The 27,017-nt window shown below is 36.6% G+C and overlaps 2 long non-coding RNA genes across 4 annotated transcripts; both read right to left on the reverse strand.

Annotated features, from left to right (window-relative positions):
• Positions 1-4,770: 4,770 nt before the first annotated feature.
• Positions 4,771-7,776, reverse strand: LOC148269231 (uncharacterized). The gene is made up of 2 exons (XR_015819254.1): positions 7,008-7,776; positions 4,771-5,001 (listed from the first exon to the last, which is right to left on the reverse strand). It is a non-coding gene; the product is annotated as an uncharacterized LOC148269231 (long non-coding RNA).
• Positions 7,777-15,303: 7,527 nt separating this feature from the next.
• LOC110807058 (uncharacterized) lies at positions 15,304-27,017 on the reverse strand. 3 transcript variants are annotated; one of them, XR_015819267.1, is made up of 3 exons: positions 26,844-27,017; positions 21,873-22,295; positions 15,304-16,096 (listed from the first exon to the last, which is right to left on the reverse strand). It is a non-coding gene; the product is annotated as an uncharacterized LOC110807058 (long non-coding RNA). The 3 variants fall into 3 exon arrangements; XR_015819268.1 differs by lacking the exon at positions 21,873-22,295; XR_002538397.2 differs by lacking the exons at positions 15,304-16,096; positions 21,873-22,295 and adding an exon at positions 26,435-26,752.

Raw genomic sequence — 27,017 nt, forward strand, 5'->3', positions numbered from 1 at the left:
AATACATGTTTGTATGTCCATACAACCATTCTTAATTGCATACATATCTTCATTGAAAACGTTTTCTACAAAATAAAATAACAAATTGAATACATAAAAGGAACTGTAATATCTCGAATATTTGTGCTTTAGCGTATGATCGAAACTTTATTAATTTAGACATAATGTTTATATTCTCTATACATTTTAATTTTTTTTGCTATGTTTTATTTGATATTTATTTATTTAAAATATTTATGTAAAATCCAAAAAAAAAAAAAATTTCTTTTCATTTTTTTATTATTATTATATTATATTATATTATTTTAATTTAATTTATTCTATATAAATATAATTTAGTATTAATAAAATTTAATTTAATTTATTTTATTTTAATGGAAATAATAATAATAATAATAATAATAATAATAATAATAATAATAAAAAGAGGTAAAGATTATTTAGGGATTTAATTGGAAACAATTTTGGAGAAAATGGGTGAAAATTTGGATTCTGGGGGTATTTTTGAAAGAAAAATCGAAAATTGAGGGTCAAAACGTAATTTAGAAAAGTTGTGTCACGCCAGCTGTCCGATCAGCAGCCCCGGCCAACGAGGACGCGCCAGGTGACAGAGATGCTGACGCGGGAGGGAGCCACGTGGGCGATCCACGTGCGCGCTATTGAACGGCTGAGATCCGTTCCCGCGCACATGGACGACCCAGATAAATAACACACACGGACGACCCAGATTGAATCGCGCACGGATGGCCCAGATTGAATCGCGATGAACGGCCTAGATTCATTCTCTATTTAATCGCAATCGGACGGTCCAGATTAAAAGCGATGGACGGTTCAGATCAAAAGCGGATGGTTATAAATAATCTCATTCACACCCAAACCCTAACCCTAGTCGCCAGAGCCCCTCGTCGGAGAAGACAGCCCAGCCGTCGGGGAGCCGACCGCCGCCATTCGCGACCGTACCGGAGCAATTTCTGGCCGCCAAACGAGGTTGACCAGAGCAAAACACCCAACCGCGACATAAGCCGGAGGAGCTGCCGCACCGGAGAGCCCCACTGCCGGTAAGTTTCGATTTTTGTATTTTTTCGGCCCACCGAGGACCCTAAGTGTGTTTTCTCACAGGAACCAATGCAAGTTTAGCTGAATTCGGTCGAAAACAGCCAACCAGAGGCGGATCACCGTCGTGAGCGGCGGCGCTGTCGCCGGAGCACGGCGCTCTAAAATTGGTCGAGCAAGCCTTGGGTTTGATTTTTAGGTTATTTGGGACATGTGTAGGTACCGTAAGCGCGTTTCAGTTTCCGAGAAAAAATTCAGAGAACCTAGGGACCGCCCGTAGGCGCAGTAAAAATTTAGCTTTCGGTGTCAAATCAAGTAAGGACCCCTCACTCTATTTCCTATCATAGAATTAAAGTTCGAATAAATGGTAATACTGTATTTTGTACAATTAATAGATATGCATAATTAATTAAGGTTGCTAATGGAGTCCGAAATCGGACATTATTCCCTCTCGATTCCTGCTTGATTTATTTTACAGTTTAAATGCATTATGGTATATGGTTTATCTATTTTATGGTTTTAAATGCATGAATCACTACTTACTTCATTACTGTTTAATTTTGGGAATCTAAGATATGCTTGCTTTGTTGGATGCACATTATTTATTTATGTATTTATGTTTGAGTTGGTAACGGAGACTAAGGACAAATAGGAATGGGATGTGATTTGATAAATAGATAAGATGACAGCCTCACTAGATATCCTAGGAGATGGTGGACGGACCGGGTTCATAGGGAACTCTACTGTGAACGTTGTCTCATATCGGACGAGTATAGAGACTTGGTCATTGGCGCTCATACTGGACGAGGTATGAGGATGACCTGCTTCACCCTCATACCGGACGGGGTATTGAGGTTTATTATTTTGGCGCTCATACCAGACGGGGTATGGGGACGGGAATTAAGATTGTTTAAAGGGAATGGTTCACGTGTAGTGGGGACCCTTATGGATCCCCATGGATACTAATAGGTTGGTGAAAAACGAGAAATGGTGATAGTCAGTTATTGTCAATGAATACGAGTTTATGATGTATTTTACGTTACTGATTATGTATGAAATTGTGATCTGTATGATGTTATTGTCTTTATAGGTTGTTTTCACAGGTTTCCTAAGGGTAAGAAAAATGATAAGTGGTTTTATTTTAAATAACTGTATTGGTTTAAAATTTGTGCTCCTTTGGTTGTTTTTGGTTTTCTACCAATATTTGCTTCTGTGACGATAATATAGTGTGATGTCCTTACTGAGCTAGTGTAGATCATTCCTTATTTAACCATTTCAGATCAGGAGGACCTGGTTCCCGAGCCCGATCCACAAGAAGACAGCGAGTAGATGCTAGATACTTTATTTTTCTATTTCTCGTATTTCTTTTAGAGAACTTATTCCGTGATATTGTTTAGTACTTTTAAGTTATTGTGTAAGGGATATTAACCTTAATATTTTATTTCACTTCTGCACTTAGATTATTAGATGTATTTCCTTTTGAATTTTTGGGATCGTTACAATTGGTATCAGAGCCGTGTTCCTTGGACTCGTCAGTTATACAATGATACTTAGAGAAACATTAAACCAATGAATCATTACTCAACCATTCCTTGTGAAATGCAGGTACAGAGAGATGAGAAGAGGAAGACCCCTACTAAACTGAGTAGCCCGGGATGGTTCACTTCGGAAAGACGTTGACAGGATATTTGAGATGCTGGAGAGACTCATTACTGCCCAGTAAGGTCGAGAGGAGAGAAGGGAGCTACCCGAGCCTCCCCCGCTGCCACAGGTTGAGCCACCATTATAGCGAGAGAATCCTGACCCACCCCGGTACGAGCCTGCTCGTCCACAGTACCACCTGGTGCCACCACCGCAGTATAATCTGGTGCCCCAGCCACAGTACTGCCCGACACCGCCACAGTATAATCCAGTGCCCCCATTATATCAGCAAGTACCACCACAGGGCCTCCCAATCTATCCTTAGCCTGGCCCAGTCCCTCTTCTGCGGGACCCAACTCCTTCCATGATTGACACAGGCTATGTAGAAAGGTACAGAAAACTGAACCCATCTATTTTTGCAGGGGAATCCTCTTTAAAAGATGCCCAGTACTAGTTGGCGGAGACGGAGAAGGCCTTTAAGACCCTAGGAGTGACTACCGAGCAGAGGGTCACCCTTGCTACCTACATGCTGGTGGGAGAAGCAGACTGCTGGTGGGAACTCAAACAGACCACCCTGCCTGTTCCAGTTACTTGGGAACAGTTTTTAGCAGCCTTTCATGCAGAGTACCTCCCAGAGCACATCCGACATATGAAGGAGATGGAGTTTATCTAGTTGGTCCAGGGGAACATGACGGTATCAGAATATGCTCGTAAGTTCCTGGAGTTGGGCCGATACTCCCCTGAGACGCCGATGGATGAGGGCAGGAAGGCTAGGAGGTTCCAGTGGGGCCTCCGCCCAGAGATCAAACAGCATTTATTCGTACTGGAGCTCAGGGCTTACTCGGCCGTTCTGGCCAAGACACAGTTAGTGGAGAGGAGCCTCCACACCCTCTCTCAGTCAGTAGGGAACCACAGACCCTCAGCTTCACCCCGCAGACCAGCTCCTACTGCACCTGTCCAACAGAATAAGAGGCCTAGACCGGTGATCCAAGCTCCCCCTCAGGCTCCAGTGGCAGGACGTAGTAAGATCTGTCAGCATTGCGGTAGGGATCACGGGAACCGACCATGCTACCGCCTTAACAACACCTGTCGCATATGTGGTAGTGCCCAACACTATGCAAGAGAGTGACAAAGGAACCAGAATCAGGGAAGACCTCCTATCCAAGGCAGGACTTACAACCTCACCCAGTAGGATGCCGAAGCCGACCCGGACGTGGTACAGGGTATGTACACTATCTGTAACCATCTTGCTCATATTTTATTTGACACTAGTGCATCACATTCATTTGTTTCACATGTTTTTGCATCCAAATTTAATGTATTACCTGATAAACTCGATTCAATGTTATTTGTGTCTACTGCTGAGAGTGTAATTGGGAGAAGTTGTCTACAGGGTTTGTGCCGTAGAGATAGCAAATAGAAAACTGAATGTAAACCTAATAGAATTAGACACGAGGAATTTTAATGTAATTTTAGGGATGAATTGGCTAGCGGCGTATCATGCCACCGTAGATTGCTTTAACATTGTTATTATTGTAAATTTTATTTTCCAATTATTTTAGTTTGTTTAGTTTTATTTTGTAGCTTTTCTTTGTTCCTTAATTTTCTATGTTATGAATTTACAAAATTTATTTTCCCTTAGTCAAAAAATTTATATTTCAATGTTTTTTCCATAATCTTTATGATCTTACCTATCAAATTTTTCAAATCATTCATTTTTCTTATTTCTTTCAACTTTATTATCATAAAATAAAATTATACAATATCAAAATCAAGCATTCATACAATCTAGCAAGCAAATGAGTAAGAAAACTTGTGAAAATCTCAAAACAGACCCTTTTTAGACCTATCTCGACGGTTTTAACTGTTTGGGTAGTCTCCAAAAGTTTTTCAAACTAGATCACCATCACATCTTTACATACATATAATTTCACCAAAATTTGATTAAAACATTTGAAAATTGATGATATGAATGTTTCAGGTTAGTTACTAGTCATGTGAGATCCCAAATACTTGGTGGTAGAAGGGAGCCAGATAACAGAAACATACATGAGTGCTACTAACTAAATTTAACAATTAAGCAAAAAAATAAAAATCTCTTACACAAAATCAAAGTTTACATTACACCTGAGGCCAATGGTTGGTTATCCAAAAGATGAATATACAAAATATAATCATTTAAAATATTTACAAGAGTCATCAGAGCGTGAGTTTTACAAAAGCATTCGTAACTATCCGAAAGATCTGAGAAGGGATCCAGACAAGCTTCAAAGGGCAACACATCGAGCGCATCGTCGCTTTCATCATCTGAGGGGCACATATTAGGTTGAGTTCCATATAAACTCAGTAAAAAAAACAATATTGGAACCACATTACTAAGGTTTGAAATGGATGATTAACCTACATGGGCTTTATAATATCATTGACTTACCTCGCAAGCTTTGTCAGATGAACAACTCAGGTTTATTTTAAGAAAATTATTTTTTTTCAACTCATAAGAAACAAGTGAGCACAATATCACAACAAAGCTAGAAATATCATTGAACATATTATGAACAGAGAAACTATAGCATCTACTTAGCCAAGATAAATAGAAATAACATCATTTTTAACCTTAACTATAACCATATCTTTATCAAGTCTTTTACTGAACTTCGCGTGAAATCGTTGCGACATATATCCATTGAGGGTGGAGGGGATCCTCAATTACCACTATGAATGACCCAAACATTTTATTATTCCCCATTGAGGTCAATATATTTTCCATTTTAGGACAATTTCATAACTTTCTGAGGTCAGTTCCATAACTTTATGAGGTTAGTTACATAACTTTTTGAGGTATTGTTTCATAACTTTTTGAGGTATGGTTCTAAAACCACATCATTTTGTGGGTCCACTCTCATCAAAGGGAAAATGCCATTCATTTACAGGGAGCGGTTCCCCAATTATTTATTCATAGGAGGGAGAAACAGAAACCCCTAAAAGATTAGTCTAATGGAATTTTCTTCTTTTCTCTTTTACTTTTAACTCTCTTTTATTACCATTACGTTTTAGATGTATCATGCATTCCTAGTTATCTCACATCTAGAGTCTGGTGGGACTCATCACATATTCGGCCAAAGGCCTGTTATCTACGGATCATCATAGTCGTCCTTGAAACTGGGGTTCCTTAGAACAACCCTCTTTGTCGGTACCGAAGGTAAGACAAATGGTCAATCCTAGAATTCATTGTCATATTATTTTTGTCAGAAAATCACGCATTTCAAACAAATCATCGAATAAGCATACATCGATATAACTCACAAAATAAGCATAAAGTTCATTTAATGATCTTAATTTACTAAAAAAAACACTTAGGAACATAAGTAAAAATACTAAGAAATTTTTGCTAGAATTGAGTCGATCTAGCTCTCCGAAAGCAAGGAAAAACTCTTAGAAATATCTTAAGCAAGCTTGAAATTATTCCCACTCTTTTTCTTTTTTTCCCTCTCTCTAAAATCTCTTTATCTTTCTCTCTCTAGGTTTAGGAAATTTGAAGAAAATGGAGATGGTGAAGGGTGGGGGAGGAGGGGTCCTATTTAAAAAAAATCGATGGCTAGATTTAAGCCATGTGGCAAAAATTCGATTAGTCAAGAAGGGAGGCATGGTCGCAAGCCTCATGTGGCATGGCCACCCGACGTGACAAGTGGTCAGGTCAGCTGGCAATAAGCTTACTGCCAACTGTGCGTAGTGCGCGGCATGGTGCGCATGCCCTCTGCGCAGGCACCCTACCTTGCGCAGGCGTCCATACAGCAAACAGTGTGCCACGAGCTTGCATCTGCCACTAGCTGGCTGCACACGGGCTGGTCGTGCATGGGTTGGCTATGCACGAGCTGTGTTTCTGTGGGCGTGGGTTCTGGGAAATTTTCTCGCTTCCCGTTTCGCCGTCTTCCATTTCTTCCTGAATTTTCTTGCATAAATAAAATTCTTGAAAATATAATTATAAAAGAAACAAAATTATTTAATAACTATTAACACATCGAAATTTCTAGGTCCTAATAGGATTAAATCGTAAAATAATTTCTCTTGTTTAATCACAAAAGTTCAAGGTATTACAAGTTATACTTACAAACTTGGAGTGAATAGAATTCAATTCAAGCTCTAAAATTGTCTCTAAAAACCTCCATAGAACTTTAAATGGAATAAAAAGCGGTTAGCTTTGTAATGGGGATGAGTTTTCCTTCGGCCGAAGGTTTTTTTTACTTAAATGTATGCAAGTTTTCAATGAGTAATCATGGTTAAAATAACATAGGAAGGGAGATGATGGCGCTTACCGGTGTAGGTCGCCATCGCGAGCGACTAAGTGCCTCGGGTGGGACTGTTTTGTCCATTTCTCTTTTTTTTTGTAAAGAAACACCCTCATGAAAGGTTATCCACTCACATTCACTCTTTTTCCTCTTTTTTCTCTTTCTTTGGATACGCATAGTGGTTTCAAATGTCTTTCTTTCTCTCTCTCTCTCTCTCTCTCTCCTCTATTTTCTTCTCTGGTTTCTTTTTGGTTGACAGAAGGTAGAGAGGGTTGAGTTTTATACTCGCCCCCAATTTTTTCTGGGCCGCACAATCCTAGCATACATGGCGACATGAAAGCCATCAAATTTAAACTCATTAAGGGCACACATTTTTGGCTGTTGGATTGTTTGCCTCCTTTGATCTGGGTCATTCATCCGTAGGTTGTTGGATATGCAAGTGAATGGATTTGAGCCATTCGCTCTAGATGTGTTGATGGTCGTGCAATCGACATTTTGGCTCAGGAATGTTCTATCTGCATAAACTTGTGTGCCCGTGTGGTTGGCCATATGTTTAGGTCTGTTGGCACACATCTCTCACTTATTGGATCTTAACCATGTCAGCTTGTTGATGTGGCTCTTGTATAAAGAATTGCACAATTGCCCCAAATCGCCCAAAATCTTCTCATTTTAATCCTCTATTATTTACATATTTGCCCATAAATTTTAAATTTAATTTCAATTAAATCAAAAAATTAATATTTTAAGTTATTTTCAAGGTTGTCACTTAATTTCCATAATTTCTAATCTTTCTTAATTTTTTTAGGATTTAATCCATGACTTAAATAAACTCTCAAACATATATTTTTGACGAAATTTCCTTTATTAACACATTGGGGTGCTACGAATTTCGACCCTTAAAAACAATTAGTCCCCTAAATTGATACATAATTCAAAATAAACAATGGTACATTTTTCGCAGAGTGTTTTCACTTTCCTAAGTAGCTTCACTTTGGGAGTGATGATGCCAAGGTACTTTCACCATGGGGATAGTCTTGTTCCTCAGCACTCGATCTTGCTTTTCTAAAATGGCCATTGACACCTCTTCATAAAGACAGGTTTTCTTCAATTGGAAGTCCCTTATAGTGTAGTACATGAGATGAGTCTGGATGATACTTGCGTAACATAGACACAGGAAATAGGTTATGGATTTTAGTTAATTTTTGTGGCAATGTTAGCTGGTATGCAGAGATATCCATCATTACAAAAATTTTAAATGGTACAATAAAGCAAGGACTTAATTTTTCTTTCTTCTTAAACCTCATGATGCCCTTAAGTGGTGATGCTTTCAAAACACATGATCACCAATCTTGAACTCTATATCTCTTTTGTGGTTATTTGTATAACTCTTTTATGTGCTTTGAGCTGTATAAAGATTCTTTTTTATTAGGGTAGCCTTGGAGTTAGTTTCTTTGACCAATTCTAGTCCAGTCAATTTCCAATAACCAACATCTTCCCAACATATTAGAGATCTACAGGCTCTGCTATAAAAAGCCTCATATGGAGCCATACCAATGCTGGACTAAAAACCGTTATTGAAGCAAACTTTATTAGTGGTATATGGTTATCTCAATTTCCTCTCGTCTATAAAACACACGCTTGAAGCAAGTCTGGATGGTTCTTTCTTATTGTTCATTTGTCTGATGGTGAAAAGTTGTATTGAATGATAGTATAGTGTCTAGAGTTTGCTGGAGATTTTTTTAAATCCTAAAAGTAAATTGAGAGTCTCTATCAAAAATCACTGACACATGAATACCATGGAGATTTTTGTACTATCTGGGTGAATGGTCATTCTAGAATTGTGTGCTTTAGAATGAGCTTCTTCAGGTCCTTATCATTGGGAATGCACAATCTACCCTTAAATTAGAGTAATCCATCACCATGAACCATGAAGTTAGTCTTTAAACCCTGTTTTATATCTTTCCTTAAGGTTTACATATTAGTGTCAGCCATTTGAACATCTTTAAATTTTTAAATCAACATCAGTTGGATTCTTATGTTGGTTCCCCACTGGAGTTCTTGAATTGTCTTTAAAACTTTCACCATGACTCTTGCCATCATACAAAATCTCTTTCGGTTTAAGGCATTAACTACTATATTTTCCTTGCCTAGATAGTAGGTGATGTTACAATAAAAATATTTTAAATGATCCATCCATCGTTTTTGGCGCATGTTTAGTTCTTTTTACTTGAGAAGGTACTTGAGACTCTTATGATCTATGAAAATCTAAAATGTTTTCCTGTACAGATAATGGCTCCAAAGTTTGAGAGCAAATACTATAATAACCAATTTTAAGTCGTGAGTCGGGTAGTTCTTCTCTTGGTTCTTTAGTTGTCTTGATCAATAAGCAATGACCTTACCATTCTGCATTAAAACACATCCTAAACCAAGTTTTGAGGCAACTTGACATGGGAGGGTATGGGGAGGATCAAATTAACTCCAATAACCCACTCAATGTTATGCAAGACTGAAACTTAACTATCTAGAAAACTTCTCCCTATAATTGAATCTACAATCTTAAAAGGAATGAAAAAATAAAGATTAAAAAAAATAAAATTTCTGAAGACTCCTGCTCCTTAAAGAACTTGAAGAAGCTAAATTAGCAACAAACTAATTGAAGAAAAACCTAAACTTTCACAAATTGATTGTAATTAGTATGTTTACAACTTATGAACAAAGAACTATTTATAGCCTTTCTGAGATACTTTTAAATGATTACAATCTCTTGAAGAAATTAATAAAATAATATTGTAGATAAAATTCTATCAAATTTTAGGATAATTATATAATAAAATATTTATTTTATCCAATCTAAATACAAGATAATTAATTAAATAATCCTAAAGATAGAATTTACATTAAACTAATAATAAAATAAGGTCTTAGGATTAAAATTATGTAATAAAATAATAACATAGGATATCCCTAAGGTTAAGATATTATATAATTTAATCCCTAGATAGATGTAAGATTTAAATGCATTAAATAATAAGGGATAATTACAATGTGAATTTGCTGAATTGGGGCTTAAAAATCACATGGAGCATGTGGTTAAAAGAAATTCAGGAACACACCACCTGCACCCGCGCGCGGCCTTTGGGCCCAGCCCATACCCAAGGGCGGCCTTCGAGCCCAGCCCATACCCGTGCACAGCCTTCTGGCCTTATAGCCTTGTGGCTCGCCTGACTTCCTCATCGATTGGCTCGTGGCTGCTGCTGGGCTGGCTATTACGGCTGGCTTACTAGGTTGTTCGGTTTGCCTGACGATTCTTCTTCGGGTGTGGACCCATTGAGTCAGGTCTCGGGATGAGGGCCGACCCTCGGGTCTTCTTGGTGATCCCCCATCAGCCCACCTCTTCGGGTGTGTGGCTTGGGTCGTATGTTCTCCTTGGGTGCTCAGCTTGTTAGCCTGTAGGTTGGGCCTAGTAGGCCGTGGGCGGGTTTGGTGACTTAGGTCTCACCCATGGTTGCTTTCCCTCCATGCGCAACCTAGGTTTCTTCGTCTTCTTGTATCAATTCAAAAGGCCACAACTCATCATCTTTGATGCTTCCTTAGACTTGTTGTCTTGGTGGCCCATAAGGCTTCTTGGTCTTGATGGCATCAATGATCCACTTTATCTAATCTAAACTTGCACAAACTAGATCTTTGGGCTTCACGGGATTGGGCCTTATCGTTGAATCTCAACTCCATTTTCTTGGTACAGGTTTCTTTTCGGTTTTATCTCCAGGTTGGCATGAATTTTGATTGTTGCTTACTGAGTAATTGGAATGCCTTCCTACAGTCACGTCATCCCCCCTTTTTTCAAAAGGAGTCGTCATTAAATCCATCTCACTACTGCATAATGATCCTAGATATAACAAAGAAAAGTAGTGAAAGGCGTTAGGATGGTACTGGGATTTAGTGGAATATATGTGCATATGGAATTGCACTAATGTCTCGGCGCCAAAATTCATGTTATCCTACTACACTCATGTTTGCTTTCTACTCTTTCTTTTTTGGTCAAGTTAAGCGTCGGAGTTGGGATCCCCTTAGTCGAGTCCCTGGAAGTTAAAAAATTTTGCAAGAAAAAGGTTCCTAACAGACTATAGATTCCCAAATTGTGCAAGCACAAATGGATTGTCAATGCAATATGAATGATGCAGATGGAATGAAAACATAATTTTTAACTCGCACCTAGTAGATGATTTACTCTTCCTCTCGGTTGTTTTTTTGATAATCTAATAGGTGGTTACTTTACTTTTGCCATGCAAGATACAAACAATGTATCAATTACCTTATAGGGTATAACTGGAATATTTTGTAGTTTTGATATATAGAATTTTTTTTAACACGAACCACTTGAATTGAACAGATAGATATGAATTGTTAATTTGAAGTGTTAATTAAAGTATAAAAATGTTGAAAGCAATAAAGGTAGATTATGGTTTTAGGAGCCTAAGCTCTGGTACCACATGACACGGAAGGGTACGAAGATAATCAAATCAACTCTTATAACCCACTCAACGTTATGCAATATCGAAACTTAACCGCCTAGAAAATCTATTCCTTTAATTGAATCTATAATCCTAAAAGGAATAAAAAAACAAAGGTTAGAAAAAGTAAAATAAGAAAAGAAAAAATGCCACGAACTTACTGATAAGTTGATCCCCCTTCCTTGACTCTACAAGACTTCTGAAGATTCCTGCTCCTTGAAGAACTTGAAGAAGCTAAATTAACAAAACTTTAATTGAAAAAAAGCCTAAACTTTCAAGAATTTCTCTCAAATTGATTGTAATTAGTGTGTTTATGACCTATGGACAAAGGTCTATTTATATCCTTCTCCGTGATACAATTTCTTGAAGAAATTAAAATAAAATAATATACTAAATAAAATTCTAAGATAATTACATAATAAAATATTTATTCTATCCCATCTAAATACAAGATAATTAATTAAAATACTAATAGGATAAGGTCTTAAGATTAAAATTACATAATAAAATAATAGTTTAGGGTATCCCTAAGGTTAAAATATTATATAATTTAATTCCTGAATAGATTTAAAATTGAAGTACATTAAATAATAATAATTAAATAATAGGGGATAATTACCATGTGAATTTGCTGAATTGGGGCTCAAAAATCACATGGAACATGTGATGAAAAGAAGTCCTAGAGCACACATCTCTTCCCCTTCCCCCACACACATCACACAATTCACTCGTGCGAGCTAAGGAAGCCTGCACGCATGCGCGAAGACTTCGGGTCTTACAGCCTCGCGGCCTACTCGGCTTCCTCCTCGGTTGACTTGCGGCTGCTGCTGGGTTGGCTATTGTGGCTGGCTTGCTGAGTCGTTTGGTTGGCCCGACGATTTCTTCTTTAGGTGCGGACCCATTGGGTTAGGTCTCGGGATGAGGGCCGACCCTTGGGTCTCCTCGATGGGCCCCCGTCAGCCCACCTCTCGGAGCATGCGGCTTGGGCCGCTCATTCTCCTTGGACGCGTGGCCTGCTAGCCCGCGGGTTGGGCTTAGTGGGCCGTGGGGTGGGTCGGGTGACTTGGGTCACTCACTTACGGGTGCTTTCCCTCCATGTGCGACCTCAGTTTCTTCATCTTCCTTGATCAATTTGAAAGCCCACAACTCATCATCTTTGATGCTTCCTTAGGCATATTGTCTTGGCGGCCCATAAGGCTTTCCAATCTTGATGGCATCGATGATCCACCTTACCCGATCTAAGCTTGTACGAATCAAATCCTTAGGCTTCATAAGATTGGGCCTTGTCGTAGAATCTCGACTCTATTTTCTCGGTACGAGCTTCTTTTGGGTTTTGTTTATAGGTTAGTTCGAATTCTGATTTTTGCTTACCCGGTAACTAGAATGCCTTCCTACGATCACATCATAATTATATACACTGTATAATCCCAAAAATCGCTGGTTAACGTATTGGAGCAATAACAAGCCAGTTCTTAAGTTCTTTAAAAAAGTTCTCACAATCATCAATCGATTCAAACTTTATATCTTTTCTGATAAGCCGAGTAAAAGGAGCTGCAATCTTGGAGAATCGCTCAACGAACCTGATATAATAACTCGCTAATCCTAGGAAGCTTCGAATCTTTGAAACAATGGTGGGATGTTTTCAGTTCATTATAGTTTCAATCTTAACATAATCCATTGTTATCCCATCCTTAAAGACCACATGTCCAAGGAAGAAGATCTATTTGAGTCATAATTCACATTTATTCTACTTAACATACAGTTTCTCTCTTTTGGGGATCCCTAACACACATCTCAAGTGTTCAACATGTTCATATATGCTCTTGGAGTAAATTAGAATGTCATCGATGAACATAATGATAAATTTGTCCAGATAGGGTCTGAATACCCGATTCATCAGATCCATAAATATCGCTTGTGCAGTAGTTAATCTAAAAGGTAAGACTCGAAATTCATAATGGCCATACTTTATTTTGAATGCGGTCTTTAGAATATCTTCTGCATTGATCTTTATATGGTGATATCTGGACCTCAAAATCAATTTTAGAAAACACGTACGTACCCTGCAATTGGCCGAAGAGATCATTAATTCTTGGAAAAGGATACTTGTTTTTGATGGGGACTTGGTTGAGTTCCCTATAATTAATACATAATCGTTGAGTATCATCCTTCTTTTTCACAAACAATACTAGTGTACCCTAATGAGAAATACTAGGGCAAGCATATCTTTTATCCAAGGGTTCTTGCAATTGTTTTTATAACTCATTTAATTCAGCTATTGCCATTCTACAAGGGGTAATATAAGTGGGTTAAGTATTGGACAAAAGATCAATGGAGAACTCAAGCTCATGATCTTATGATAACCTTGATAGTTCTTCAGAAAACATATAAGGAAATTCTCGAACCACTAGGATTTCCTAGAGGTTAACCTCTTTTTGATCTTTGCCTATCACATCATTTTTACAGTAGTTAGTTTAGGCATTTGAATTAGTTCATTTTATAGTTTAATATTCATAAAGTTATTAACTACTATTTACAAGAAATAAATTAGGAAGAAAAAGGTTTTTCATAAGGAAATTTGAATACAACCTTTTTGTTGTAGTAGTCTACATTTGTATGGTCGGCTGTTAGCCAATCCATTCCTAAAATTACATTAAAGTCTTTAATTCATAAAAGTATTAAGTCTACTTCTAATTCCTTTCTTGATATTTCTATTAGACAGGATTTATACACAAGATTAAAAATTAAAACATCATTAGTAGGTATGGAAACCATCAAGACTTTATCCAAAGAAACATGTGTGACACTCAATTATGGTGTAAAAGTGGGTGATAAGAATGAGTGAGTGGATTCAGAATCAATTAATACATGTGTAGGAGTCTTAGAGATAAGATAATGTTACCTTGGATGACATCTGGGTTAACTTCTGCATTAGGTGATGTGCGAGCAACACTCTGACCTTAGTTGCTTGTGCAGCTTACCCCTAGCGAAATGGATAGTCATAGATCTTATGCTGGGTATTCCCACACTTGAAGCATGAATTGGTGTCATGACAATACCATGATTATTACCATAATGGGGGCACCCTGTAGTCTATTGTATAACAACAACATATCATAGAAGTTGAGCAATGGTAATCCTGAGTCTCTTAAATGGGAAACAAAAGCAGGGTTTGCCCTTTTCTAGGGCAAGGGAGCTCTGGAATTTCCTACTGAAGGTGTGGAACTTCTGGTCAGTCCCTCAATCACATGGACCTTTTCCATCAAGGCTTGAAATTCATTAACCTCGAACATGGAAACCTTTTTAAAGATCTCTAGTCTCAAGTTCTCCTGAAATCGGCAAGTTTTTTCCCTCATTAGACATAACTTCATATGTATATCTGCCAAGCTCAAGGAACTTCTTTGTATACTCATCCACTGTCATGCCCTCTTGTTTCAAGTTGGAGAACTCTTTTTTTTTCTTGTGGTGAACAAAGTCTGGAAGTGTCTTAAAAGATTTGAAGCTCAATTATATTATATTAACAATGATGAATTAAATATAAGAGCATCATAGTAGAAATAGTGATGTGGAACTCCAAGACCCTTGCTTGAACCTTAGAACTCTTCAATTGGTTTAGAACAGAATTTAGATTACAAGTAAAAAAGGAATCAAATTTGTTCAATCACCCAAATGGTAAAAGTTAAATAGAACTCAAGAAAAATAAATAATATTCCTTGAACCCAATCCAAACAAGCACCAAGAAAAATTGAAATAAGAAATCAAAATTGAAAAATAAGTGATAATAATTGTATTCCAAATCAACACCTTGTGCATAAAGTGAAAAGAAAGCCAAAACGCTCTCAACTCAATTCTGAAATATTTGATTACAACTCTTGATGTCCACAAAGAAGAGTTCCTTTGGTATTTAAAGCTAAAGAAATCAATGATAAGTTACAACACAATGACTACAATTGTAACTCCCACGATAACTAGGCTAATTATGTGATAATTACAATTGTAACTCCAACAATAATTAGGCTAATTGCATGTAATTGTTATGTAACTCCTTGTAACTTCAATCTTCTTAACCAACACCACTAATTGTTTGTGGCACCATATAGTTATGGGCTCATTCTCGTAATAACACTAAGACAAGAGTTAATCCCAAAATGAGTTACATTTGACTATATGGGCTTAATTAACTCAAACTAAAATAAAACAATCCAAAATACTTAAAATAACTCAACTAATCCAGTCCATACATAAGGCTTATTCACTCATTACCAATAAGACTCAAATAAGCCCAAATTATCCCAAATCACTTAAACCTAATTAAAATTACGAATTTGGTCTGTTCAAAAAGCTCATATTTGAACTTTCTATAATTGACCAGCCCATCATCCATATATTTTTGAGTGAAAACTTGGAGCAACTCTTTAAGTTTCTTTGCCTTTGATTTTGTTATTAGTCTGCTGAAACTTTCTAAGTTTGGAACTCTATTTGTGTTTACATCATTTGAAATTTGCTCCAAGTCACCTTTTGATGCTCTTTGAGTATCTTGAGTGTTTTTAGCCTTATTTGCATCATTCCTCCTCCCCTCAAAAGGATTCGTCCTCGAATCAATTCCTGCATCAATTTAAAAAGGGGATAAATCAGATATGTTAAATGTAGTCGAAACACTATACTCACCCGGTAGGTCCACTTTGTAGGCGTTTTCATTGATTTTGGCTATGATTTGAAATGGACCATCCCCATGAGCATCCAACTTAGATGTTCGTTTTGATGAAAATCGTTCCTTGCGCATATAAACCCACACCTAATCTTCGGGTTCAAATGAAATCTTGCGCCTTCCTTTATTGACATGGGATGCTACTTGTTCATTTTTCTTTTCAATGTTCTGCCTTGCTTTTTCATGAATTACTTTAACCATTTTTGCTTTCTTATGTCCATCCAAATTAGAAATGTCACTTATAGAAATAGGCAACAAATCAAGTGGAGTTAAGGGATTAAAACCATACATAATTTCAAAAGGAGAAAACCCAGTAAAAGAATGTATACTTCGATTATAAGCAAATTCAACAAATGATAGCATATCTTCTCAAGTTTTAATATTCCTTCAAATTAAAACACGTAATAATGTACCAAGTGTTCTATTTACTACTTCAGTTTGACCATCTGTTTGTGAATGTGAAGTAGTAGAAAATAAAAGTTTGGTCCCAAGTTTGGACCACAAAACTCGTCAAAAGTGGCTTAAAAACTTAACATCTCTATTGGACACAATGGTTTTAAGAATGCCATGCATTCTAACAACTTTACGGAAAAACAAATCCGCTATGTGTGTGGCATCATCTGTTTTGTGACATGGTATAAAGTGTGACATTTTAGAAAAAATGATCAACAACAACAAATATTGAGTCTCGGCCTTTTCTATTCCTAGGCAAACCCAACAAAAAGTCCATAAAAATATCAACCCAAGGATGTGTAAGAATGGGTAATGGCATATATAATCAATGTGGTTGAACTCTAGACTTAGCTTGCCTACATGAGATGCACTGCGCACAAATTTTCTCAACATATTTGCGCATATTAGGCCAAAGAAATGTTCATGTAAAATGCTCAAAGTTTTGTCAATACCAAAATGTCCCATTAAACCACTACTATGTACTTCACAAACAAACAACTTCTTAATAGAACTATTAGGCACACATAATTTTCTATTTTTAAATAGAAAACCATCATGCCTATAAAAGTTTTGAAATGCCGCATGTTCACAAGCCACATAAACATTTGAAAAATCATTATCATGCACATACAATTCTTTGAAATGCTCAAATCCCAACGACTTTGTAGAAAGAGTAGAGATAACTGTACCTTCTTGAAAGCACATCAGCTACAATATTTTCTTTTCCTTGTTTATATTGAATCACATATGGGAAGGACTCTATAAATATTCCACCCATTTTGCATGTCATTTATTAAGCTTGCCTTGCCCTTTCAAATGCCTCAAAGACTCATGATCGGTGTGAATCACAAATTCCTTTGGTAACAAATAATGTTGCCATGTCTCTAATGCTCTTACCAAAGCATAAAACTCTTTATCATAGGTAGAATAATTTAATTGTGTACTATTGAGCTTCTCACTGAAGTAAGCAATGAGTCTTTTATCTTGCATAAGAACAGCACATATCCCAAGTCTAGAGGCATCACATTCAATTTCAAAAGTTGAATCAAAATTAGGCAATCTTAATAAAGGTGCATTACATAACTTTTCTTTCAATAAGAAAAATGCATGTTCTTGTTCTTTTCCCCAAACAAACCCCTTATCTTTTTTCATGATTTCAGTTAAAGGGGCAGCAACGGTGTTAAATTTTTTTACAAATCTCCTATAAAAACTTGCCAAACCATGAAAACTACGCACCTCACTTATACTTTTAGGTGTCGACCACTCTTGAATAGCCTTTACCTTTTCACTATCTACCTCGATTTTTTTTGCACTCACGATATATCCTAAGAAAATGATGCGATCAATACAAAATGTACATTTTTTCATGTTAGCATATAGTTGAAATTTGCGCAATGTGTCAAACACTTGCCTCAAATACATGACACACTCATCAATAAATTTTCTATACACAAGAATATCATCAAAGTAGACAACCATAAACTTTCTAATAAATTCACGTAAAACATGGTTCATTAAACACATGAAAGTACTTGGCGCATTAGTTAAGCTAAATGGCATAACCAACCACTCATATAACCCTTGTTTTGTTTTAAAAGTAGTTTTCCATTCATCTCCTGGTTTCATTCTTATTTAGTGATAACCACTTTTAAGATCAATTTTAGAAAATACACAAGCACCATGTAACTCATCTAACATATCATCAAGTCGAGGTATTGGATGTCGATATTTTACCGTTATTTTGTTGACAGCTCTACAATCAACACACAAACGCCAACTACCATCTTTTTTGGGTACTAATAAGACGGGCACTGCACATGAGCTTAAACTTTCTCGAATGTGCCCTTTTTGTAAGAACTCCTCCACTTGCCTTTGAAGCTCTTTGGTCTCCTTGGGATTGTTTCTATAGGCTGGTCTAGTTGGTATGACATTCCCGGGAATGAAGTCAATTTGATGCTCAATCCCTCTCAAAGGTGGTAAACCTTGAGGTAGATCATCAGAAAAGACATCGCTAAATTCCTGTAAAACTTCAACCACAACACTTGACAAAGAAGGGTCAAGTTCGTTAGTTGAGAAACAAGCTTCCTTGTACATGAGTACAATCATTGGCTTGTTAGAAAATAAAGCTTTTCTTACGCATCTCATTTTAGCATAAAAGCTCATTTTCTTTCCCTCATACTTTTCTATGGTCGAATGAACATCTCTTTCTTTTTCCTTTTGATCTTCATTTTTCCACTCTAATTTTCTCTCTCTCTCTTTTCTTTTCTTTTTTTCTTTTTCTTTTCATTTTCTCTCGGTCTCTCTTTGTGCGAATTCATCATGAGGCTTTTCAAGTTGCATTTGGTCTTCAAAAACTTGTTTAGGGGTTAAAGGAAGAAGAGTATACTTTTTGCCCACTTTTTCTACCATGTACCTATTGAGATAACCATCATGCATCACTCTCATATCCCATTGCCATGGTCAACCCAACAAAATATGACTAGTTTGCATAGGAACTACATCACATGTCACTTCATCACTATACTTTCCAATAGTAAAAGACACCCTCACTTGCTTATTAACTCTCACCTTCCCACTATTGTTAAGCCATTGCAGTTTATAAGGTTTAGGATGTTTTGTAGTTTTCAAACCCAGTTTATCAACAAACAAGGTACTAGCCACATTTACACAACTACCCCCATTAATATTCATGCTACATAATTTTTCATTCACTAGACATCTAGAATGAAAAATGTTCTCTCTTTGCAACTTAACCCCCTCATCATCATTCTTTACTTGTGTATTCAAAGCACGCCTAAAAACCAACAATCTACCTTCCATAGGCATTTTTCCATCACTACAATCCTCCAAATGAGGCATTTCATCCTCCACATTACTCTCATCATCCGTTTCAACACCATTACCACGCATCACCATTACCCTTTTATTTGAGCATTGAGATATAATATGACCAAAACCCAAGCATGTAAAACATTTGATATCTCTATTCCTAGGAGTTTGGGAGTTAGAAATACCTTTTTTTTTATTATCATTAGCATCTTTTGGCTTAGTTTTGTAATCTCTTTTGAATTGGACAGCCTCGTTATCTCCCCTCCAATTCAGCCTCCAATTGGAATTTTGGGCCGAATAAGTGTTGGCTTGTCTTGTGTTCTCCTTTCACTTTAATTATCTTTCAATCTTTATAACCATGTGCACCATATCATCAATTTCCACATAATGTTGAAGCTCTACAATGTTAGTTATGTCTTTGTTAAGGCCATTTAAGAACTTTGCCATAGTAGCTTCCCTATCCTCTTCAATATTAGCTCTTATCATGGCTATCTCCATATCTTTGTAGTAGTTTTCTACACTCTTGTTCCCCAGTATAAGGCATTGCAATTTTTGATGTAAGTTCTTATAGTAGTGAGTAGGAACAAAGCGCCTTCTCACGATAGCCTTCCTTTCGGCCCAAGTGCAAATAGGTCTCTCTCTATTTCTCTTTTTACTTGTGATGAGTTGATCTCACCACACAATGGCATACTCTCCAAACTCCACGGCCGCAAGCTTTATCTTTTTCTTCTCCAAATAATTGTGGCACTTAAAAATAAGCTCCACCTTGCGCTCTCATTCAAGATAAGCATTCGGATCATTCTTGCCTAGAAATGATGAGATTTTCATTTTGATGCTCCCAATGTTTTTATCAAGATTGTTTCGACTCCTACCATAATTTCGACATTCATTGACCAAAGTAGCTTGGTCATCAAATTCTTCCTCTACTTACTCATCAAAAGGTGGTGTTAGAAGTCTTCTTGCCCTTGGATTGGTTTGGGAAGCTTCCCCTCTCATGGAATTTAACTCACTTTGTTGTTTCTCTAGTTTTTCATTCATGTTGCCAATAGGTAGTTGAATCCTCTCAAATTGTTGTTGCATTGCTTTGAGGATGAATTCTTGATCTTTTGATGTTATTTCACTCTCTTATGGCTCCATATTCAAATATGAAATTTTAATGACAAACAAAATAGATTGCAACCTCACAAATCACTCCCTCACGTGTTTACTCTCGTAGTATGGGCACTCGTGTTTCACTCAATTTTGGCTTTTACCCTCTTTTGAGCTCACACTCTCTTACTTTTTACCATTCTTACCACATCACATTTTCTCTTTATAAGGAAAGATCTTAAGAAAAACTTGACTGCTAACAGCAAACTCTAGGGGTCTTCTATGGTTGTCGGTGTAGCTTTTCTGGCGACTTTGAGCAGTGGCTAGGTTCCTTCGAATAATGGAGATTTTCTTAATAGTCTCTTGAATGTAATATGGTCCCAAGTGACAATGGTTCCCAACTTCGTTCTAGCAAGTGAGAGAATGGCAGGACCTACCATATAAGGCTTCATACGAAGCCATGTCAATGCTGGAATGATAACTGTTATTATAAACGAATTCACACAAGATAAGGTACTTATACCAGTTATCTCCAAAGTCGAGGACACAAGCGCGCAACATATATTTGAGTGTCTGGATGGTACGTTCAGACTGACCATCAGTTTAAGGATGATAGGCAGTGCTAAAGTACAATCCTGAACCAAGTACTTCTTGAAAACTGTCCCAGAAATGGGAGGTGAATTGAGGATCTCTGTCTGATACAATGGATGAGTGAATGCTGTGGAGCCGAATAATCTCCTCGACATACAGGCGGAGCCACCTCCTGGTGGAATATATTGTTCAGATTGGTAGAAAATGGGCGGTTTGGGTCAACTTGTCAATAATGACCCATATTGCGTTGTGACTGGAACAAGTTTTGGGTAAACAAGTGACAAAGTACATGGTCGACCACATGCTCTCACTTCTATTCCAGAATAGGGAGCCTTGCAATAAACTGCCAGATCTCTAGTGCTCATCCTTAACTTACTGGCAAGTAAGGTATCGGGAGACATAGTCAACAATGTTTCTCTTCATTCCAGACCACCAATATTGACACCTTAGGTTCCAGTATATCTTGGTACTTACAGGATAAATGGAAAACCTGTAACATCTTGCAAACCTTCGCGCTTAAATTGTAATTGGAAAATCCTTATTTATTCGGGCTCTAAGGCCATTTAAACTCTTTAAATTATTTCATAATTTTTAATTTCATTTTGAAAATTATATTATATTATTTTGTTATTCTATTTTTAAAAATAAATTTTAAGGAGAAAAAATGAAAAAGGGGCAAAATCCTGCAGGAAAAAGGCCGTGAGAAAAGACCTGTCTGTACAGGCATCGCATGTCGTGTGTGCGTGCGTGAACACAGCCAACACTGGACGTGCGCACTGTGCGCATGTCTCATCCACGCAAGGTGCGAGGCCGGTCTGTGCGCGCATCTCATCGTGTGCAGACAGTCTAGTCCACATGCATCCCATCGTGCAAAAACTAGGACGACATCGTGCGCCCTATACTCGCGCTGTTCGTGCAATAGGCCTGCGTGGTAGGCTTGCGCGCATGGGCCTATGTGCGGCAGAATAAGCTAGCGCGTCTGCAGGCTAAGCCTACAGTGCATAACTGACTATGGAGGCGCGCTGCTGCCTCGGGCTGACTGCATGCTTGGCCATAAGTTCGCAGGAGTGCAGGCCGCGAGCTGCGGGTTTTTGCTTCCCGCTTCACCGATTTTCACTGATTCTTGCCATTTTTCTGAAAATTAAATTGGAAATATTTTTAGAAAAATAATAAAATTGATAAAATTATATAAATTACTTAAATTATTGCAAGAACGAAAATTTAAATGACTATGAAGCCCAAAATAATGGAGTTCGATGCACGTTAAATGCAAAATTTTCGCGGTGTTACACCATTAAAATCTCCCCTCAAGATGAAGAGCAGATGTTTTCTGTTTCTATCTTGATCATATGCTCTTTGAAAAGCCAACTAGACAAAACTTTAGTGAAGATATCTACTAGCTATCACTTGCTGCTCACATGTCTTGTCACTATACTTCTTTCCTGCATCTTGTATCTAACTAAATGACCATCGATCTCAATGTGTTCAGTTCTTTCATGGAACACGAGGTTAGTAGCTACATATATGGAGTTTTATTATCACAATACAAATCTTTTGCTTTTGAATTACATACTTTAAGATTATCACCTACGTATATGATTTATGTTAACACATTGACCATAGTTTTATATTTTGCCTCCGTTGAAAATCTAGAAACTATTTTTTGTTTCTTAGACTTCTAGGATATAAGTGAGCTCCTTGAAAAAATATCATATCATATAATAGACTTTTTTGTGTTGGGGCATCCACCCCAATCACTGTTAGTGTAAGCCTTTAGTTTTAATTCAGATGTATCTAAGTAAAATAAACCCTGACCTAGTATACCATTAACATACCTCAAGATCTTGTACACAACCTTCAAGTGTCACTCTCTATGAATTTGCTGCGGACTTGAACAGAGTAAACTGGTATGGCCTAATTAACATGAGGTACATCAACCTTTAAATTAACCTTCTATACATCCTTGGATCTAGTGCTGGCTCTCTTTCATCTTGTGTAAGCTTGTTGTTTTCGTTTAAGGGAAGTGATGAAGTTTTGTTTCCTTAAACCCATGCATCTTTATAAAGGTCTAAGGCATACTTCTTCTGGCATATGTGAACTCTTCCTTTTGACCTAGTAACTTCAATTCCAAGAAAAAAATTTAAATCTCTTAAATTTTTAATTTTAAACTCATTATTCATTATTATATTTAATTCTTTGATTGTACCTTCACCATTAACTGCCATAGGGATATCATCAACATAAGCAAACAAGCTATAAAACTCTTATCATCAGCCTTCGTGAATAAATTGTAATCAATCTTGGATTGATTGAATCCAAGTTGAATGATAAACTTATAATACTTAACATACTATTTTCGGATACTTGCTTGAGGCCATACAAGCTCTTCAACAGTCTATACACCTTCTTTTCTCTTTTTTTTGAATGCCTAAGTGGAAGCTCCATGTATACCTCTTCATTTAAATCTCCAAGCGAAAATACATTGTTGACGTCTAGTTGTTAAAGATGTTATCCTTTGATTGCACCTAAAGCCAGTAATATTCTTATGGAAATAATTTTGGCCACAGGTGAGAAGGTCTCGCCTTCTCTTTGAGTGAAGCTTTTAGCAACAAATCTAATTTTTTTGCCTCTTAATAGTTCCATCTGCTTTGAACTTGACCTTGAAAACCCATCTACACCTAATTATTTTCTTCCTTACCGATGAATCTACAACTCTCTATGTTTTATTTTCTTCAAGATCTTAGAGCTTATTTTTAATTGCATTTCTTTAGTTCAAGTCTTTACTAGCTTCCTTATATGAGCTTGGTTCATTATGACTTAATCTAGTATATGCAACTATTCTCGATGGGAGAACTGCACCATTGTTATGAACTTCTATAAACCAAGTTGCCCATGCAACTAATATTTCCTAGAATCTGATAAAAAATATAATCTTTTAACTATTCTAGTGGTCTCTTGATCCTAGTTGATTTTCTCCTTTTAATTTCATCATTATCCACATGGTCTTTTATTCTCTCTCCTCACATATTTCTCCTTTCTTGATTATTGCATAGCTTTTCTGTCTGTGGAATTCCCAAGTTTTGGGTCCAGGTTCTCCTGACCCATCATTTGGTCTCTCATGCTATCTTATATTGGAATACTTGGTTCCAAAACATCTATCAGTATGTTCTTAGATTCTAGTACAATTTAAAAGTTGTTGTGTATTTTCTTCCCCTATAAGGAAACACTCATTCATGAAATATTTCATTCCTAGAAAAAATTATCTTACTTGTTTCCTTATTCAACAATTTGTATCCTTTTGTATCGAAATGATACCTAAACAACACATATCTTCTTGTTTTTATACCAAACTTTTGTCTACCACTTGTTAAAGTAGACGCAAAAGCCAAACAACCAAACATCTTTAGGTAATTAAAATTTGCCTTCTTTCCATGTAGAGCTACAAAAAAGTGTCTTGTTTCTTAGCACTGAAGAATGAGTTTTATTAATTAAACACACAACAGTAAGAATAAAATCACTCTAATACATGACATCCATTCCACTTTGGAATTTCAATGCTCTTGCAGTATTGAGTATTTATTGATGTTTCCTCTCAACTCTTCCATTTTGTAGAGGAGTTTCCATGCAACTCTTTTGATGCATGATCCCCTTCTCATCGTAGAATCTTTTCATTTCAAATTCTCTTCCATTATCAGTCCTAATCATCCTTATTTTCCTGTCAAATTAAGTCTTAACAAAAATGCAAAAATGTTGTAAATTCATATTTGTTCAGACTTGCTTTTCATCATATATGTCTAAGTACATCTAATAAAATTATCAACAATTATTAACGAATATATGAATCTATCATAGGAAATTTTACTACATGGGCCCCAAATGTCACAATGTATCAAATCAAAACATCATTATAGCATATTACTACTATCACAAAATGAAAGTTTATGTATTTTTTGTCAACAAGCATACATAAAATAATTTAGGGTTTTTGTATGTTAACATATCAGAATCGAAAGTTGACTTGGATTATGGAGGACGTCCAAGTCTATAACGTTACACATCAAAGTCTCTTTTTTCTTTATCGGAGCTTAGTACTGTCATTCCCACACAGAATTACTAGTTTGCGTCTTTTAATTCTTTGGGTTGCCTAAGCTGGTATGGTATATGCTTAATCTCCCTTACACTAAGTATCTTCCAAGTCATAAGGTTTTGGATGATGCAATGTATATTATATTCATCTTTTTGCAAATACTAAATTAAATTTAAATAAAAATACACACAACACATTGTTAATATAAACTTATCATTTAATTTGACTACTCCTATATGAGATACATCTACCATTTTTCCCATTTAGTAAGATAATGTTAGACCCAACATTTGATGTGATTTTAATGTATAGAAGTGGTGAATACACTATGTAATCTAAAGCCCTAATGTCAATTATCGAAAATGCAAGTGTGTTTTTATCTACATCTAATGCAGGTATTAAAACAAGAAAACATACCAAAGAATGCTGTGAAGTTTTGTTCTTGTGATTGCCCTGAAGTTATTTGTACCATATTAACAGAAGCTTGACTTTGTTAGATGAATAACGTAAGTTGAGATATTTGTCCTTTGTTAACAATGGTGCTATTCCCCTTCGAATTATTCTTGTGCATTAGTAGAAAATACTTAATTGATGGTGGGTTGTCTATGCTACTTTGGAGCTTTTGTCCCTTTGACTGGTGTCTTTCTTTACAGCATGCCTCTATCGTGTGTCTAAATAGATTGAGTTGGTACATATAGGCCCATTTGCATTAGCCTTAAAGCATCTTTCTAAAAAGTATACAATTTTATTATAGTGAATACAACAATATTTTTCTTTGTTGGGACTGACATTTTTGTATGACTTGTTTGTTTCCCTTATACCAAAAGCCGTGGCTCAGTTAGTCATAAAGATTACAAAAATTTATCTTTTTTCTCCTTTTGCTTGATGATGAAAAATGTCTCATTCAAATTGGGAAAAGGCTTCATCCGAATTTAGCCCTGTCTGGCTCATCAAATCCCATAAAAAACTTCATTATGTGGTCCATCTCCTGGTACTCAATAATAGGTTATAGTCCTCCACACGTCTATTTGGGGATAAATTCATAATTTATAATTTCATCAATAAAAAATTTAAGTTTTAAAAATACATGTTTACTGGTTCTTGGCTTCGCATGAGTGCAACTATAGACTGTTTGATTTGATACACTCTTGGTGCATTCTATTGAGCATGTCTTTGCTCCAAATCAGACCATAATTGACAAGTTATTTCAACATAGAATGTACTAAACATAATATTAGGCGAAAGTGCATTATGTATCCAAATAATTACAGTCACTACATCATTTCCAACATTTTCTTAGTGGATCCACTGAACCTCTAGGTCTTGCTAGGGCTCCATCTATAAAACCTAATTTGTTTTGCATACTCAATGCTCGTTCCATGGATCTTGCCCAAGTGTAGTAGTTACTTCCATCAAGAAATTGAGGGACCAAGTTGGAGTTGAGTACAATGTTTTATCAATGTAATACGAGATGTTCAATTTTGAAGGATCTGATTCATTTTGGCTACAGTTGAAAGAAAGGCAATATTTATCGATAAATTTATTTAAATATTCACGATCTAAAAAAATTAATTGGTAAAACACAAGAAAAGTACCTAATTTGCATGTGGAATTTCGGCGGCAATGAAGAACTCGAGAATGAGAAACCCTTAAGGATTTTCTCTTGCTGCGGCCGTCTGAATGAGGAAGTAGCCCGATAACTTGCAAAGGAAAGAAAGAAGAGGAGACCTTAGGGTTTCCAATTGTCGGCGGCACAAAGAAGAGGAGAA

Source organism: Carica papaya, chromosome 1 (genome assembly GCF_054855325.1).
Source record: "Carica papaya isolate Zhongbai chromosome 1, ASM5485532v1, whole genome shotgun sequence".
In the NCBI taxonomy this organism is placed as follows: domain Eukaryota; kingdom Viridiplantae; phylum Streptophyta; class Magnoliopsida; order Brassicales; family Caricaceae; genus Carica; species Carica papaya.